Consider the following 18,090-nt stretch of genomic DNA (forward strand, 5'->3'; position numbering starts at 1 on the left):
TTTAGATAAAAAGGAGGCCACGCAATCCAGAACCACAAATGATGAAAGTCAAAGTGTCAGTCATTTTACAAATCAAATGGAGCTGCCAGAGTTATCAGTTAAGAATCTGTACTTACTGTTGCTTAACAAATACCTATCTATTCAGTTGCACAGTAGTGGTATGAAGTAGGAAGAAAAATGGCCTTGAGATTTAAAAAAAGAAACTTACCCAAAAGATATAAGGATAGCTTACAATCGAATGCCTTGATCTCAGTAAGCCAGCATTTTTTTCAACTGTTCACCTACAAAAAAATGCTACTTTAAAAGAAGGGTAGCAGAGACATTTTTAACAGTAGATGAAGAGCCACAAAGTGGAACTGCTGGACAAAATCACCAAATGGTGGGGGATGGCCATCCACACCCCCGGCTTTTCCGTGGCAGTGCTCCTTAAATCCAGTTCTGCCGTGGAGGGCAGAAATTCCCTCCCGGCTCAGAGACCCCAGTCTCAACCACAGTCCAAAAGACAGGGAGAACTTCAGAAAACTGTGGGTCACAAGTCCCAGAAAAACACCAAAAAGGCTAGTTTTGCTTGCTATATTCAAACCTGCAGCAATTTCCTCTCTGTAAAAGCGACTCATTAAGTTGCTAGGGAAAAAACAAAAAGATGTAAAACAATAGGCTCACTAGGAGTGAAAGAGAGAAAAATGATAAAGAATTCTACATTTCACTACAGCTTTAGTTCTTTGGAAGTACTCCAATCTGCGAAGAAAATTCAGAGCTTCTGATATGTAATCTGTATCTAAAATGTGCATAATTTTGCTTTTATACACCAGGAAAAAGTGAAACACAGTCTTGATTTTCAACTATTTGAACAAGATTAGGAAGTATTTTTCAAAATTGTTATTAAACAAGTGAATGGAAAACACAGGGAAGTGTGAAAAGGGAACACCCATTTGTATCCTGAAAGTCCCCATCAATTTAGCGTGTAATTACACAGGATCTTTAAAAAATTTAAAGAGAGGAAAAGGAAAGTGGAGTGCAAAGTTTTTAGGCAGAAGCTCACACCTCACTTACCGCTTTGCCGGAGAGACTGGGTGATGATGAATCGGTCCTGAGTGAGCCTCCCTCAGTGTCCGTGGTCTCTTTCCAACTACCTGCGGGAATCCTAGGCTCTGTGGCTAGAGGATGCAAAGACCATAATGTTCCTAATAGAGCTGCCTCCTTAAATTGGGGGGTGTGGTCAAGCCCGGGAAAGCTGGAGAAAGGGCAGGATTTTGTTAGCCTCTGACATCACAGAGGCAGCCACTAGGACAAGCTTTTCAGACTTTAGGTGAAAAAGCAAATAATATTACTTGGCTAAGGTAACATCAAATCACACCTTTTTTCCTGTCCTTCAAAGTATTCTTCAATTACACATAACTCAGCCATCGGGAGGCATGAGGAGGGAAACCAGCAAAGGGGAACTAACTCAGTGGGATGACACCCAGTCTCAGCTTTGCTGATTCATTAGATCGGACTCTCTATTGAATATGTGAATGTTTGCACTTCCCATTTCTTGACTCTCAACCTAGACAAGGGGTCACGAGAGGGAGAGGGCTACAGAGGCTGTCAGAAAGAGGATGTCTACCTCCTGTCCCCTGCTCTGGCATCTCTATTAACCTGATGTGAAATGTGATATTTCTTGAGGAAAAGAAAATAATTATATGGTAGGGAGCTGACCAAATAGCCAGTTGTGGTTCCTAAAAAGTAAAGCTAAAATATGTTCTTCATATAAGCCTGATTTTAGGTCCTTTATAACATAGATTAGTTTAGTGGCCCTGAGTCATAATCCATGGAGCAGGAATAAAAATGTAGAAATAATCATATATTCCTCATTTACAGAAAATCTAAACATGTGAAAATGTTGCATCTGTTCTATGTGAAAACATCCAGCATCTTTTATTGACATATCCAGAACTGTAGTAAGAATGTCACAGTGTAATATCATTTCTATATATAAGGTTATTTCATTACAGAAATTTTTAAGTCAATATTTGGCTTCTTAATTTAAGACTTTATCCTGAAAGATTCCATTTTCTTTGAGTAATAGAGGAGAGTTAAAATTTGCCATGGTTGGCTTCTTTCCCTTTCTAATGAAGACACAAATGCTCAACGTTGAAAGTCTATAAAAATCTAATAAATGTCATTCAGAGCAACATCATTATCTTTCATTGTATAAAACTAACAGGGCAGTTAAGATGGTATTGTAATTAAAACAAGATTTTACTGCTTATCTTTTGCCTTTGCAAATTAACATGGCTTAACAGAAAGGAAGAGATAGTGCTGTTGGTTCCATTTAGTTTAATAAAGGTCTCTGCCAAGCACTGTGCTAGGCATTAGAAATATAACTGGCTCACACTGGTAGTGGGAAGACAGAAACATAAATCAACCATCTCTATCAAATCCAATACATATTATGAGAGAAGCTTATAAAGAGAGCTAAGAAAGATTTGGTCTGTCTCCTTATAGCTCACTCAGTTCTATTTATAGAGCCCAGGTCGATTAAACCAATCACAACTAATTATAATTGCATTATTCATTATGTATGCAAGAGAGTTGAAAAAAACTAGAGAGAAGACTTGGATTCTTGCCCTATAAGGGTATACAGTGTGATTATTGAGGAGCTCTGGCATCTGGCGTTGTCTATATAGAATCCATATAAATAGCAACCCTTAGGACTTTAACTCTGTCCTCTACCACCAACTGTCATGGTGTGAAAGAGCAGAAGATAGAAATCTGAAGGGTGCACAAGCCAACCCTGGTATAAATTGCCTAGAGAATGCCCCAAAAAACAGTAAATTTTGTTTTAAACATTATCTTCAAAACTATAGCATTAGCCTGACCTGTGGTGGCGCAGTGGATAGAGTGTCAACCTGGAAATGCTGAGGTCACAGGTTCGAAACCTTGGGCTTGCCTGGTCAGGGCACATGTGGGAGTTGATGCTTCCAGCTCCTCCCCCCTTCTCTCTCTCTGTCTCTCCCTCTCCCCTCTAAAATGAATAAATAAATAAAATAAATAAATAAAATAAAAATTTATAAATAACAATTTAAAAAAAAACTATAGCATTAGATGGGTATCCACATGCAAAATAATAAAGTTAGACCCTTAGCTTACACATATACAAAAATCAACTCAAAATGAATCAAAAACCTAAGTAAAAGAGCTAAAACCATAAAATTATAAAAGAAAAGATAGAAGTTAACTTTATGACATTGGATTTGCCAGTGATTTCTTAGATATGATGCCAAAAACACAGACAACAAAAAGATAAATAGAAAAGTTGGACTTTATCAAAATTAAAAACTTTTTTGTATGAAAGGACATTTAAAAAAGTGAAAAGGCAACTCAAAGAATGATCAAAGTATTTGCAAATTATATATCAGATAAGGGATCAGTATTCAGAATATATAAAGATCACTTACAATTCAAGAACAACAAAACTCCAATAACTTGATTTTAAAAAAATAGGCAAAGAACATAAGTAGACATTTCTTCAAAGTTATTCAAATGGCAAGAGCACATAACAAGATGGTTAACATCATTAATCATTAGGGAAATGCAAATTAAAACCACAATGAGATACTACTTAACACCTATTAGGATGGCTATCATCAAAAGAGAAAAAAGAAACAGAAAATAAGAGTTAGTGAGGTTGTGAAGAAATTGAAACAATTTCACATTGCTGGCGAAAATGTAAAATGATACAGTCAGTACGGAAGACAGTATGGTAGTTCCTCATAAACTTAAACATAGAATAACATATGATCCAGCAATTACACTTCCACATCTATATCCAAAGGAACTGAAAGCAGGGACTCAAACAAATATTTGTACACCATGTTCATAATAACATTATTCACATTAGCCAAAAAGTAGAAACAACCCAAATGTCCATCAACAAATGAACAGATAAACAAAATGTTTATATTCCAAATAACAGAATATTATTCAGCTTTACAAAGTAATAAAATTCTGATATACGCTACAACATAAATGAAACTTTGAGTATAGTAGACTAAATGAAATAAGCCAAAGGACAAATATTATCCTATTCCACTTCTATGACGTACGTAAAATAGTCAAATTCACAGAGATGGAATGTAGAGTAGAGGTCGCCAGGGTCTGAGGGAGGAGAGCAAAGGGAGTTAGTGTCTAATGGGGATAGTGTTTCAGTTTGGAATGATGAAAAAGTTACGGAAATGAATGGTGGGGATAGCTACTTAATGCCACTGAGCTGTAAAAGTGGTTGAAATGATAAATTTTAGGTTGTGTATATTTTACAAAAAACAAACAAACAAACAAACAAACAAAAACATGTCTCAAAAAAAAATAAATGGTACAACACAAGGGCTAAGTAGGCCATCCACAAAAAAGAATGATTTCTGATCCTACTGGGTGGTAAGAGCAAAGCAGAAGGTCTGCCCGATGAGGACAGACGGTATAAACTCACGGGAAGGAGAGCAGGGCCTGCCTCCATGACACAGTCTTCAGTCTGTCAAAGAGGGAGTTAATAGTAGCCCGACCTGACACAGTTGCTGAGATTACTGTACAACCAGATGATGTGTCAATAGTAAACTAGAAAAGCAATTCTGGCCCGTCTTTTCCATGCTCTGCAATATTAAACTGTATGGAAAAGGGTCTAAGTTGGAATGACGACGTATTTTAAGAAGCTAGAGAAAGAAATTAAAACCCAGTGGCCTTGAAGACGTGACCTTTGGGCTCCCATGTGAAAGAGGTTTCTTAAAAGAGTCGTTCCCTGCTCTGAAGGAGAAGTCCCACAGCCCAGCAGAAGGAATGGTCGTGTCAATAGAGTTTAGACACAGTTGGAATGGGGCCTGAATTAATTTCTAGAATAATTACCACCAAACTTTTTGCTTTCTCACTGTGAAAAAATCTTGTTCCTTCTCTCGGTATATTAAGATTCATTGCAAGTTAGTATCTCCTAAGAGGAAAAATGGAGAAGATGGATTTCCAGAATCTGAGCCCCGGAGTGCCGAATCCTTCTACCGGCGCTTGCTCTCGCTTCCTCCCTGGCCCCAAAGTGCCCACGTCGCCTTCACAGTGACCTATAATGATTCTTTAAACCATTGGCAGCACACAATAAGAGTTAACTTTGAACAAAACGATGACTAAATTTAGTGTGAATCAATGAAAAAAATGCAGCCACTTACTGTATTTAACGTATTCTTTCTTCTTTCTGATGCTTCAGAAGACTCCACATATGCAGGAAAGCGGTATCTAAACAAATTATCGAAACTGAGTGGGGGCAAAATCCAGATACTGTTACAAGCGCGGTCGTCACCAAATGTTGAAGGGGCCCCAGTAGATAAGATGAAAGGAAAGCAAGGAGCGAAGAACCTTTGTCTATTCACGCTCCAGCTCTGGAACTTCTTATCCTGTACTTTGTAATGAATCTATCTCCTTTCCATGATCAAAAGCCAAGCCTTTGTCTGGAGCCCCAGATGGATCAGAAGTGGCACACATACGTGTGCGTGCACATCTGGCGCCCAGGTGCTGGTCTTTCTGTGTGCCAAAGCGCCTATGGAGACGCTAGAGTTCTTGGCATAGTCCTCCCAGTACCCCACGGTGTGTTGCTCCATTATTGTTCCGACCAACTCTCTGTTCTTTCCTCCCTCTCTACAATGTAAAGTAGGCTGGCGATGAGGCCCCAAATGGACACCTTAAAAAGTAGTTTAAATAAACCTGGCAAAGGTACTTCTCCATCCTGGTTCTCAGGAGCCTTTAGAACATCCTCTAGATCCTATAAATTCAAAGCATTCCAACAAAGCAGATGACTGGGATTATAACCCACTGGAAACCCATCTCTAACAACCACCTTCTGTGACTCTGTTTTTTCTTTGTATTTTTGTCCCTCTGTCCCCTTCTTTCCTTCTCCCTCAAAATACCTTTACTTTTTCTTTCTGTCAGTTTATGTCCTACAAAGTTACTTTTTACATTTTAATTTTTAATTACAAAATTAATATGTGGTTGTAATATATTCAAATAATACTGAAGAGTTTGAGTTAAAAACTGAAATGCCCCCTTTCACCCAATCTCACACCAAAAAGTTAACTACCGTTTGCAGTTTCATAGGCAGCCCTTTGACTTTTCCTATGCCTTTTTCATTGGATTACGTTATATGTATTGTTCTGCATCTTGTTATCAAGCATTTGGCTGTACACTTACTGGTGCTGTCTTTCCATGTCAGCCCCCATCAAAGCAACCTCATGAATCAGCTCCTAAGCCATGACCCTCTGTTATATAACTCCAGCTCCAGTCTTTTTTTTCTCTGTATCTCTCCAAACACCCCAGTCTTTTTTCCCTGCACTTTTTCACATAGCCATCATCTTTTTTTTTTTTATTGATTGATTGATATTTTAGAGATCAAGAATAAGAAGAGAGACATCAATTTATTGTTCCACCTATTCATGCATTCACTGGTTAATTCTTGTATGTGCCTTGACTGGGGGTCAAACTCGCAACCTTGGCGTATCAGAAGAATGCTGTAACCAGCTGAGCTACCTGTGCCCTAGGCTGGAACTAATTCAGAAGCCTCCGTTCAAATGAGATGTGCTTCTAGGACAGCCCATCATGATTCATAGTTCTAGAAGCTATGAGCTTGTGAACTGGGCAGAAACTTTAGGGGTTCTGCAGTTTCATCACTTTTCAGATAAGCAACCAGAATTACAGAGATTAATTTTTCTTTAAGGGAAAGCTGATAAATAAATGTGCCACATCGCTTCAAAGCTAAATGGTTACCTACCTGTAGAAATCATTGTCAGCTTCATATTGAGCATCTTGAGTCAGTCCAAAGGTCTATTTTGGAGCTAGGGTAACCAGTACTAAAAAAGTAAAGTTCAAATTTATTGAATTGTTGCCGGAGTAATTCTTCCATTTTCACAACAAATGTCTGGGCTATCAATGGGTACTTCAGTCCTCAATAGACCAAGGAGAGGAAACAGCAATCCAATGGGCTACAAAAGATCATTATAACTTCATGCTTAGAATCAGAAGTCCAGTAACCAGAGTTGGCTGCAGCCATGAATGTATTGAAGTGGTAAAGAAAGCCACCTTCATCAGTTGTTAATCTTCTCATTATATTGGCCTGGTGCTGAGGAATGAGTAGAAGTAGACTGGCTTGTTTTGAGCCTTCTTGGAATTCCATTTCAATCAATGGCCAGGTTTGCTACTATCCTTGATATTTCCTTTTGTTCTTCAACATAGCCAACACTATCCCTGAATTCAGGGACCAGGAAGGCAACTTAAGAAGATCTAGATGACTCAGACCTTTATTTACATCTGGTTTCTACTTGAATTCCATCTCTGCAAGGAGAGTTTTTCTGATCACCCCATCTCCTTTCTCTCACTAGATTACATCTCTCATTATATGTTTTAGTAGTGTATTAGTTTCTCTCTTCTAACAAGAATTATAGTTTTTTGTGTATGTCCACCTCCTTTGTTTATTGGGAAATTACGGAGGGGGGAGGCACAAGAAATAAATCAACATTGTTTACTACGGATTCTAAAACTTATCCTTGTGTCTAAAACTTACAGTAAAGTCTAAATAAATATGTGATGGATGGATAAATAAGTTGATGATGGATGGATGGATGATGGATGGTTGCATGCATGGGTGAATGGATGACGAACAATGAACAGAGAGATGATTGGATGAATGAAGAGATGAGAACATGGTATTTGAATGTTGGCTATGTACTATCTGATTTACCTATAATTTCTTATCCTTGGTTTTTTTATCCTTAATTCTTAATCCTTCTCCCATTGATGGCACTGTCTTCATACATGATACCATATTCTAGCACCCAGTGCTGGCACTAGAATACATATTGCACAACTGTTTTAGCATGAACTTTTTCCCAATTGACACAAAAATAAACTTGTCAGGAGAATAATTCATTTTTTTACATAGCACAATGTAAAGAACTGACAAGCAACTAGAAAACTCAGGCTATGTAAACAGAATGAGTCAGCACTTCTTACCATATTTTCTTGTCTGTTATCTGGGTAATTCAATCTATGTCTGATATGTTTTTCTTTTACTATTTTAGTAGTTGCCTCAATACATCTATCAGTAAAATAGAACCAATTGACTTGTGATTTCTGAATTGATACTAGACTTCTGGGTTTTATTTCTTCCTACTGTGTTTTCCTGGAGAAAACCCCTCACAATGTACAGGTATATAGAAATGAGATCCCAGTTGTGATTTGGGATGAGCATAAAGTGTGGAAAGAAACACTTTGATTATACAATCCAGTATTTTAACTCCCCAATAAGAATATAAATTAGTTACTTGCAGCATCATTAAAAAAAAAAAAAAAAGTCAGCTGAGGAAATCACATAAGTTCAAACTCAACCTTCACATCATTCCAGAGAACATCTGGAACAACCAAAGAGACTGACCTTGCTCTCAGGGAGAGGCTTGTAACCAAAGAGAATCTGGCTCATTATCTAATGGAATTGTACTCCCAATTAGGGCTATCTCTTGCAACTTGCATCATAGCTCATCCCTGGCCAAAGCACATGATACAGTCTAGCGCTTTTTATCTTATTTTGGTGACATTTCAAAAATGAGCTTTTACAATTCCGGGTATTTGGATAATAGATATTTCCAAAGAGGGCCAAAGATACAAAAAAGTAATAGTAAAAAAGACTGTGTTGCTCTTGCTTAGAATAGGGCAAGATCTTCTGATGGGTCAGAGGAGGGCTGGTACTTGTCCACATTCTAGAGAAGGTCAGCTCTAAAGGGGATCAAAATTCAGGAGTGAATATTTGTATTGAACAACTTCTCTAAAATTATTTTCTACAGTTAAAATTCAAGGACTTTATTCTTGAACCCAAGAGCAGCTCTGCCTTTTCTCTTTTTTCCACAAATAATCATTATTATTTTTAATAAAAATATACATTTATTGTTTAAAATTTGAGAAATATAGAAAAAGTAAAAACAGAAGATTACATTCATCTGTAATCTTCTATCCAGAGATAGCTGGTGACAACATTTCAATGGGTAGTTTCTTTCTAGTCTTTCTATGAAGGTAGAGACTTTTAATTTATAGAAAAATAAAATACATCATATTACGCATGGTATTTTTTTTTTTTTTTTTTTTTTTTTTTTTGCATTTTTCTGAAGCTAGGAACGGGGAGAGACAGTCAGACAGACTCCCACATGCGCCCGATGGGATCCACCCGGCACGCCCATCAGGGGGCGACGCTCTGCCCACCAGGGGGCGATGCTCTGCCCCTCTGGGGCGTCGCTCTGCCGTGACCAGAGCCACTCTAGCACCTAGGGCAGAGGCCAAGGAGCCATCCCCAGCGCCTGGGCCATCTTTGCTCCAATGGAGCCTCAGCTATGGGAGGGGAAGAGAGAGACAGAGGGGAGGGAGAGGGGGAAGGGCGGAGAAGCAGATGGGCGCTTCTCCTGTATGCCCTGGCCGGAAATCGAACCCGGGACTTCTACACGCCAGGCCGACGCTCTACCACTGAGCCAACCGGCCAGGGCATGGTATTTTGACCAATTTTTTTCTTAGTTATAAATCTGAATCTCCTTTTAATGCCGTTAAATGGTTCTATAGTGTTTTAATTTTTTTTTTTCTTTTATAGGGACAGAGACAGAGTCAGAGAGAGGGATAGATAGGGAAAGACAGACAGGAACAGAGAGATGAGAAGCATCAATCATCAGTTTTTCATTGCCGTTGCGACACCTTAGTTGTTCATTGATTGCCTTCTCAAATGTGCCTTGACCGCGGGTCTTCAGCAGACCGAGTAACCCCTTGCTCCAGCCAGCGACCTTGAATCCAAGCTGGTGAGCTTTTTGCTCAAACCAGATGAGCCTGCGCTCAAGCTGGCAACTTCGGGGTCTCGAACCTGGGTCTTCCACATCCCAGTCCAACACTCTATCCACTGTGCCACCGCCTGGTCAGGCGATTCTACAGTGTTTTTTAAAGCTGCCTGTTATGCTCACATGTATTCCTAAAACACCTAGAAACTTAAAATAGAACCAAATCTTCATTTTATACTGACTCTTCTTGTAATGAAAAGAATGATGAGACCTGGATTCAATCTCTACATCTATTATCTAGTTGTAATGTTTTGGGGCAAGGTCTCTGGCATTAATTTTCTCATCTATAAAGTAGAGATTACATTGTTGATTTCTAGACAGTCCAAGAGGAAAACTTTTGATAACATAAATCACACAATGGAGTTTCTTCACTGTTCCACTTTGCCTACTATATATCCTCCATATGAGAAGGATTTCCCCTTTTCCTTCATCCTTTGATTTGTTTTCCTTTTATTTTTCCATTTCCTTTCTCCTGAAACAATGACATGTGATGCTTTTGATCTGCTCATCAGAAGATGGGTGGTTGGTTTCTTCCACGCTTCTGCAAGCTCGGTACCGCTCTCCTGCTGCGAAGCGCAGGTCTGTTTGGAGCCCCCGGCACATGGCAGGTACTTCTACTGTGTTCCTGCCACCCAGCTCATCTGAGCTCTGTGTCCATGGTATCAAAAACTGACTCCTGGAACTTCAAGTCAGTCTCTGCCTTCTTGAAAGCTCCAGCCAGAAAAAGACTGAGTAAATGTAAAAGGCACATTCATTTTCTTTGGACCACAGACAGAAACGTTAATCTCTTCCTCTTTTAAAGGGGCCAGTAAGGATTCTGTGTTCCACATCAAAGAGAAACTTTGTTTTTCCACAGTTGCCTATGAAAATGAATGGGGGAATCAATCTGCCCATAATTTGGAATCTAAAGGAACTCCTGAGATGTGATACAGTAGTTTATAGAAAGATTTGCCAAGTCTCCTGAAACTGCCACATGCAATCCTGCACAACTAAGTTCTTAAGGTGTTTTATATGCTCATTGTCTGAAAAGAAAAATGTCCTCCTTCCTGCTCAGGTCTAGTCACGTTACTCATATAACTGGCCCAAGACTAACAAAGACTAAGAGATTCAGTACAGATTTGAATTTTATCTCAGCATATTTCTGGAGTCTGCCAACTTGGGTATCTCAAGAAGAGCCAATATCTCACCAGAGTCTTTGGTAGCATAGCCACAGAGAAGATACAAAGAAGCTTCGGATGTTTTTCTTTCATCATGAATTCCACTGACCCCAGAGACTTGCAATGCTAGTGTGAAATGGCGGGGAGTGAGGGGCAGCCCTGGCACGTTTCATTATTTCCAAAGGTGCTGATATTCCTGTATATCAGCGAGCAGGATTCCAAAGAATGGCGGCGCCAGATCACTGCGCACCTAGCAAGACATTTCCTTCTTGATTAGTCCTCTCCCATCCTCGCCAATGTTACTGAACAAAGAAACAATATTCATTGAACTAGGCACCACTCCCTACTGTTGCCTACATTCCTGGCAGATCTTTTCTCATTGAGATGTTAAAGAATAAAATGAGATAATAGAGAAAATGCTTTGAAAGTAAAACACTTTGCATATGAAAGGAATGGGAGATGTTGTTTATCATAGCTCCATGAATCCTGCCTTGTCTCAGGGCAGCGGTCTGTTATAATATTTCCTTGTTAAAGCTGAATTTGCCTCATAAGAGAAGAGTGTCACAGTACTTGAATCAGTAGGTAAACATTGCAGGGAAACATATATCAGATCAAAATGATGAAGTGCTTTTGAACATTTAGAGCCATTCAAAGAAATGTGTGCCCGAGAAAGCACTGGGCAAGCTGCAACCGAGCTGCAGGACCAACCGGCAGGGCCGCTCTAGAGAACCCCTTGCCAAACAACAGCCAAGATTCCATCCAGCAGTAAGATTCTGTACTCCACTATTATGATGATTTCACTGTTATATTTAAATATGCTATTATTAAATATGTTAATGTAGGAAGGGAAGTGTTTTCTTTCAAAAGCATCAAACTACACCTAGTCGATAAACGTATGAAGGTAGGCTTTGGCACAACACAGGAACAATATTTAAACATTTTAAAATGTTATATAATTAATTGTTTCAAACTCAAGCAGACAAAATTATGGAAAAATAATCTGACCAAACCTAATCTACCAGTGTGAGATCTCAAACTCCCACATTTTAGATTCTTAATCTATTTTTGGGTTCCCTATCTCATGTGCATCCTTCAATTCAAGGCAATGCATACTTGGCAAATTGATATTTTATTTATTTATTTTTAATTCTTTTTTCATTTTAGAGGAGAGAGACAGAGAGAGAAGGGGGGAGGAGCAGGAAGCTTCAACTCCCATATGTGCCTTGACCAGCAAGCCCAGGGTTTTGAACCAGCCACCTCAGCATTTCCAGGTCGATGCTTTATCCACTGCGCCACCACAGGTCAGGCCGGCAAATTGATATTTTAAGAATGAGAAGAAAGCCATGTGTTAGTGACCATTTGCTGAGTGTCCCCTTCTCGTCCTACTCTCTCTGGGGAAAAATTGAATTAATATGCCTGGGCTACTCTCAAACCTACGGAAACCTGAATTTAATTGAATGAAAACTCTTGACTGGAATTTTCTATTTGTTGTTGGATATTGCATGTAACTACTACCACCTGGATCTCGGCTTCCACCTTGACCCTGTAGCAAAATCTTATTCAGTCTTTAGTTCCTCTCTTCTCCAAATCTTCCCTGCCTGACTTCACCTTCTTCCAGAATCACCAACAGCACCAATGTAGGCTCAGAGAGTCACATTACCCACCCACATTCCCAATAACCCTGTATATAAGTCCAGTGAGTATTCGCTATCTCACACAGTACTTATGTATTTACATTTGGAGGGAAGGCTATGACTCATTTTTCTTTGTACCCACAGCATCTTACTTGGTGCCTGGCTTTTACGAGCTTCTCAGTATAGGTTAATTTAATTGCAAGTATGTGTAGGCCTTGGCTGGTTGGCTCAGTATCGGCCTGGCATGTGGATGTCCCTGGTTCAATCCCAGTCAGGGCACACAGTAGAAGCACCCATCTGCTTATCCAAACCTCCTCCTCTCGCTTGTCTCTCTCTCTCTCTCTCTCTCTCCTCCTGCAGCCATGGCTCAATTGGAGCAAGTTGGCCTCAGGCGCTAAGAAGAGCTCAGTTGAACAACAAAGCAATGCCCCGGATGAGCAGAGTATCACCCCCTAGTGGACTTGCCTGGTGGAACCTGGTCAAGGTGCATGTGGGAGTCTGTCTCTGCCTCCTCTCCTCCCACTGAATAAAAACAAGAAAAAAGAAAAGAACTTTTAAAAAGGAATAAAATAAGAAAAAGAAAGTATGAATGTTTTTTATGTTTTTTAGATCCTAGAAGGTTAGCTGCAAATGTATCCTGTGACAGCCCTCAAGGCAATGAAACATGAGTATATTAAACTTCTAGAAACAGTGAAAATATTCCCCAATACCTTTTCTCTTTCATTTTAATTTTATTGGGATGGTAATGATTAACATAATTATACAGGTTTCAGATGCCCAATTCTATAACACATCTCTGTACACCATATTGTGAGTTCACCACCCCAAGTCAAGTCTCTGTCCATCCCCATTTATCCCCCCTTACCCTCCTCCAGCTCCTGCATTTACCCCCACTATCACCACACTATTGTCCGTTGCATTGAGTCCATAAATTACTTTGAATAATTTGAACATTTTAATGATGTTAATTCTTTCTATCTATGAGCACGGAATATGCTTCTACGTATTTGTATCTTCTTCAGTTTCTTTCTTCATGTCTTATGATTTTCTGAGTACAGATTTTTTATATCATTGGATAAGTTTATTCCTAGATATTTTGTTCCTTTGGGAGCAATTCTGAATGGCATTGTTTTCTTGGTTTTCCTTTCTGATAGATCATTGTTGGTTTATAAAGATGCAACCAATTTCCATCCATTTTTGTATCCTACTACTTCACTGAATTCATTAATTAGTTCTAGTAGTTTTTTGGTAGAATCTTTAGGATTCTTTATATACAGTATTGTGTCATCTGTAAATAGTGACATTTTTACTTCTTCCTCTCCAATTTGAATACCTTTTATTTCTTCTTCTCATCTGATTACTGTGGCTAGGACTTCCAGTACCATATTGAGTAAGAGTGGTTATAACAGATACCCTTGTCTTTTTCCTGATCTTAAAGGAAATGTTTGTAGTTTTTGCCCATTGAGTATGATGTTGGTTGTAGGTTTGTCATATATGGCCTTTATTACATTGAGCTATGTTCCATCTGTTCCCACTTTGCTGAGAATTTTTAACATAACTGTGTGCTGGATTTTATCAAATGCTTTTTCTGCACTTATTAATATTATCTTTCATTTTGTTTACATGGTGTGTTGGTTTATTGGTTTGTGCATGTTGTACAAACCAGTATGTACTCAAGGATGCTTGCATCTCTGGAATAAATCCCATTTGATCAAGGCATATGATCTTCTTAATGTATTGCTGTATCCGGTTTGCTAATATTTTGTTGAGGATTTTAGCATCTATATTCATCGGAGATATTGGCTTATAACTTTCTTTCTTTGTAGTGTCTTTATCTGGTTTTGGAGTTAGGATAATGTTGGTTTTATAAAACAGGCTTGGGAATCTTCCCCCCTTTTGAATTTTTTGAAATAGTTTGAGAAGGATAGTTATTAATTCTTCTTTGAATGTTTGGAAAAATTCACCTGGGAAGCTATCCAGTTCAGAACTTCTGTTTGTTGGGAGTTTATTACTGCTTCAATTTTACTGGCTTATAATCTGTCTCTTCAGATTCTCTGATTCTTCCTGATTCAGTTTTGGAAGATTGTATGTTTCCAGGAATTTATCTATTTCATCTAGATTGTCCTATTTGTTGGCATATAGTTGGTCATAATATATTCTTGTAATGCTTTCTATTTCTCTGGCATCTGTTGTTACTTCTCTTTCATCTTTGATTTTATTTACAGGTCCTCTCTCATTTTTTCTTAGTAAGTGGTTAAAGGTTTGTCAATATTGTTTATCTTTTTGTTAATCTTTTGTATATTTTTAGTCTATTTTATTTATTTCTGCTTTAATCTTTCTTATTTCCTTCCTTCTATTCACTTTGGACTTTGTTTGTTGTTCTTTTTCAAGTTCCTTTAAGTTTAATGTTAGATTGTTCATTTGATACTTTTCTTGTTTCTTGAGGTAGGCCTATAACGCTATAAATTTCCCTCTTAAGACTGCTTTCACTTTATCCATGGGTTTTTGCTTGTTGTGTTCTTATTTTCATTTGTTTCATGGTATCTTTTGAATAGTTCCTTGATCTCATTGTTAACTCATTCACTGTTTAGTAACATATTGTTTAGCCTCTATGTCTTCATGGTTTTAAAATTTTTTTCTTATGAATGATTTCTAGTTTCATACCATTATGGTCAGAGAAAATGCTTGATATAATTTCAATCTTGTTAAATTTATTGAGACTTGTTTTATGACCTGCCATTTGGTCTATTCTAGAAAATTTTCTATGGGCACTTGAAAAGAATTTATATTCTGCTGCATTGCAGTGAAATGCTCTGAAGACATCAATTAAATCCAGCTAATCTGTCTGACCAGTGGTGACACAATGGATAGAGCATCGACTTGAAATACTGAGATCACCAGTTTGAAACCCCAGACTATTTAGTGTCCTTCATCTCTTAGTATAGCCTTTGTTTTAAAGTCTATTATAGGCCCTGGCCGGTTGGCTCAGCGGTAGAGCGTCGGCCTAGCGTGCGGAGGACCCGGGTTCGATTCCCAGCCAGGGCACACAGGAGAAGCGCCCATTTGCTTCTCCACCCCTCCGCCGCACTTTCCTCGCAACATGGCGACGCCCAGGATGGGCAGAGCATCGCCCCCTGGTGGGCAGAGCGTCGCCCACCACTGACTGTCTCTCCCTGTTTCCAGCTTCAGAAAAATGAAAGAAAAAAAAAATAAAGTCTATTATATCAGATATAAGTATTGCTACCCCAGCTTTTTTTTTATTCCATTTGCATAAAATCTCTTTTTCTATCCTTTTACTTTTAGTCTCTGTATATCTTTCATTCTGAGGTGGGTCTCTTGTAGACAGCAAATTTATGACTTTTGCTTCCTTATGTATTCACTTACCTTATATCTTTATATTGGAGCATTGAAGCCATTTACATTTAAAATAATTATTGACAGGTACATATTTGGTGCCATTTGGTTTTTTAACTATGTTCCTCTGGGACTCCCTTCTTCTTTTTCTTTTTCTTCTTCTTCTTCTTCTTCTCCTCCTCCTCCTCCTCCTCCTCCTCCTCCTCCTTCTTCTTCTTCTTTTTCCTCTTCTCTTCTCCTTCTTCTACTTCTCCTCCTCTTCCTCCTCCTCCTCCTCCTTCTCCTTCTCTTCCTTTTTCTTCTCCTTCTTCTTTTTCTTATTATCCTCCTCCTCCTTCTTCTCAAAGCAGGCCTTTTAACATTTCTTGTAATACTGGTTTGGTTACATCAAACTTTTTTAACTTTTTTTTTTTTTTTTGTCTTGGAAGCTCTTTATTTCTTCTTCAATTTTAAATGATAACCTTGCTGAGTAAAGTAATCTTGGTTGTAGGACTTTGCTTTTCATCGCTTTGAATATTTTATGCCAATTCCTTCTGACCTGAAATGATTCTGTTGAGAAATCAGTTGACAGCCTTATGAGATTGCCCTTATAAATAACTAACTGCTGTTCCCTTGCTGCTTTTAAGATTTTCTTGGCCTTGGCAGGATGGCTCAGTGGTAGAGCATCAGCCCAGCATTTGGAATTCCTGTGTTCCATTTCCAGTCAGGGCACACAGAAGAAGTGACCATCTGCTTCTCCAGCCTTACCCTTCTCTCTTTCTCTCTCTCTCTCTCTCTCTCTCTCTCTTTCTTCTTCTTCTTCTTCATCTTCTTCTCCCACAGTCATGGCTTGACTCATTTAAGCAATTTGCCCCGGGTGCTAACGATGGCTCCATGGCCTAACCTCAGGCACTGAAATAGCTCAGTTGCAGAGCAATAGAGCAGCAATCCCAGATGGGCAAAACATTACCCTTTAGGGGGCTTGCCATGTGGACTCCAGTTGGGGTGCATACAGGAATCTGTCTCTCTGCCACCCTCCCTCCCCACCTCTCACTTGATTAAAAATTTTTTTTCTCTCTTTCTTTAACCTTTGCCCTTTTAATTGTGATGTGTCTGTCTTGGTGTGGACCTCTTTCTGTCCACCTTGTTTGGAACTCTGCACTTCCTGAACCTGTGTATTTTTTTCCTTCACCAGGTTAGGGAAATTTTCAGTCATTATTTCTTGAAATAAAATCTCAATCCCTTGGTCTCTTTCTTCTCCTTCTGGTATCCCTATGACAGACGTTGGGTGCAAAAGGATAATAAAGTCATGACTTAAAATTTTTGAAGAAAATTTTTGAATCTAAACTGTATACCTAAGCTATCAATCAAATATCACAACAAAATAAAACAGTTTCAAGCACACAAAGAATGTAAAAGTTTACCTCTCATGAACTCTTTTAGCAAAATGAAAAAAGAAACAAAGAAAGAAGAGAATGGAAGACCCAGGGAACAGTGGATGGAACCCAGGACATAGGTTTACAGTTGGTATAAAAATCAGCTGTAGAATAGGAGAATGTCTTTATTTTTTTATTTTTATTTTTTTCATTTATTCATTTTTAGAGAGGAGAGAGAAAGTGGGAGAGAGAAACAGAGAGAGAGAAGGGGGAGGAGCTGGAAGCATCAACTCCCATATGTGCCTTGACCAGGCAAGCCCAGGGTTTCGAACTGGCGACCTCAGCATTTCCAGGTTGATGCTTTATCCACTGCGCCACCACAGGTCAGGCAGAATGTCTTTAAAAGAAAGTAGATCCTTCATAACATGTAATTATTAAAAAGATGGACTATAGGTGAAAACATAGTTGCTTTAATTAATAATAATAATTTTAAAAAAGCAGAAACACCAGGGTGGGGAGGGGGGCATATAAGGAAGTCTTATGAGGAAAAGTAAAATGTAATCTGATTTTAACCAATACATGAAATATAAGAAAGAGAGTCATTTACTCTTAAAACTTAAAATATTTTTCATTGCACACAGATTTAAGGGCAGAATTATACCTCATTCTATAAACTCAATTATACAAGTTGGTTCTGTGGTGAACCATCTTAATG

At 38.6% G+C, this 18,090-nt stretch overlaps 1 protein-coding gene across 4 annotated transcripts in view; it reads right to left on the minus strand.

The window, feature by feature from the left end:
* Positions 1-1,206, minus strand: part of ETS1 (ETS proto-oncogene 1, transcription factor) — a 134,566-nt gene extending 133,360 nt beyond the window's left edge. The window contains exons 1-2 of one of the 4 annotated variants that reach the window (XM_066365209.1): positions 1,054-1,122; positions 209-281 (exon numbers count right to left, since the gene is read on the minus strand). The gene's annotated coding sequence lies outside the window, so the exon portion shown is untranslated. Of the gene's footprint in view, positions 1-208; positions 282-1,053 lie in introns of those variants that run through there. The other 3 variants (XM_066365213.1, XM_066365208.1, XM_066365211.1) reach the window with 3 other exon arrangements.
* Positions 1,207-18,090: the final 16,884 nt, after the last annotated feature.

Source organism: Saccopteryx leptura, chromosome 2 (assembly GCF_036850995.1).
Source record: "Saccopteryx leptura isolate mSacLep1 chromosome 2, mSacLep1_pri_phased_curated, whole genome shotgun sequence".
Taxonomy (NCBI): Eukaryota; Metazoa; Chordata; class Mammalia; order Chiroptera; family Emballonuridae; genus Saccopteryx; species Saccopteryx leptura.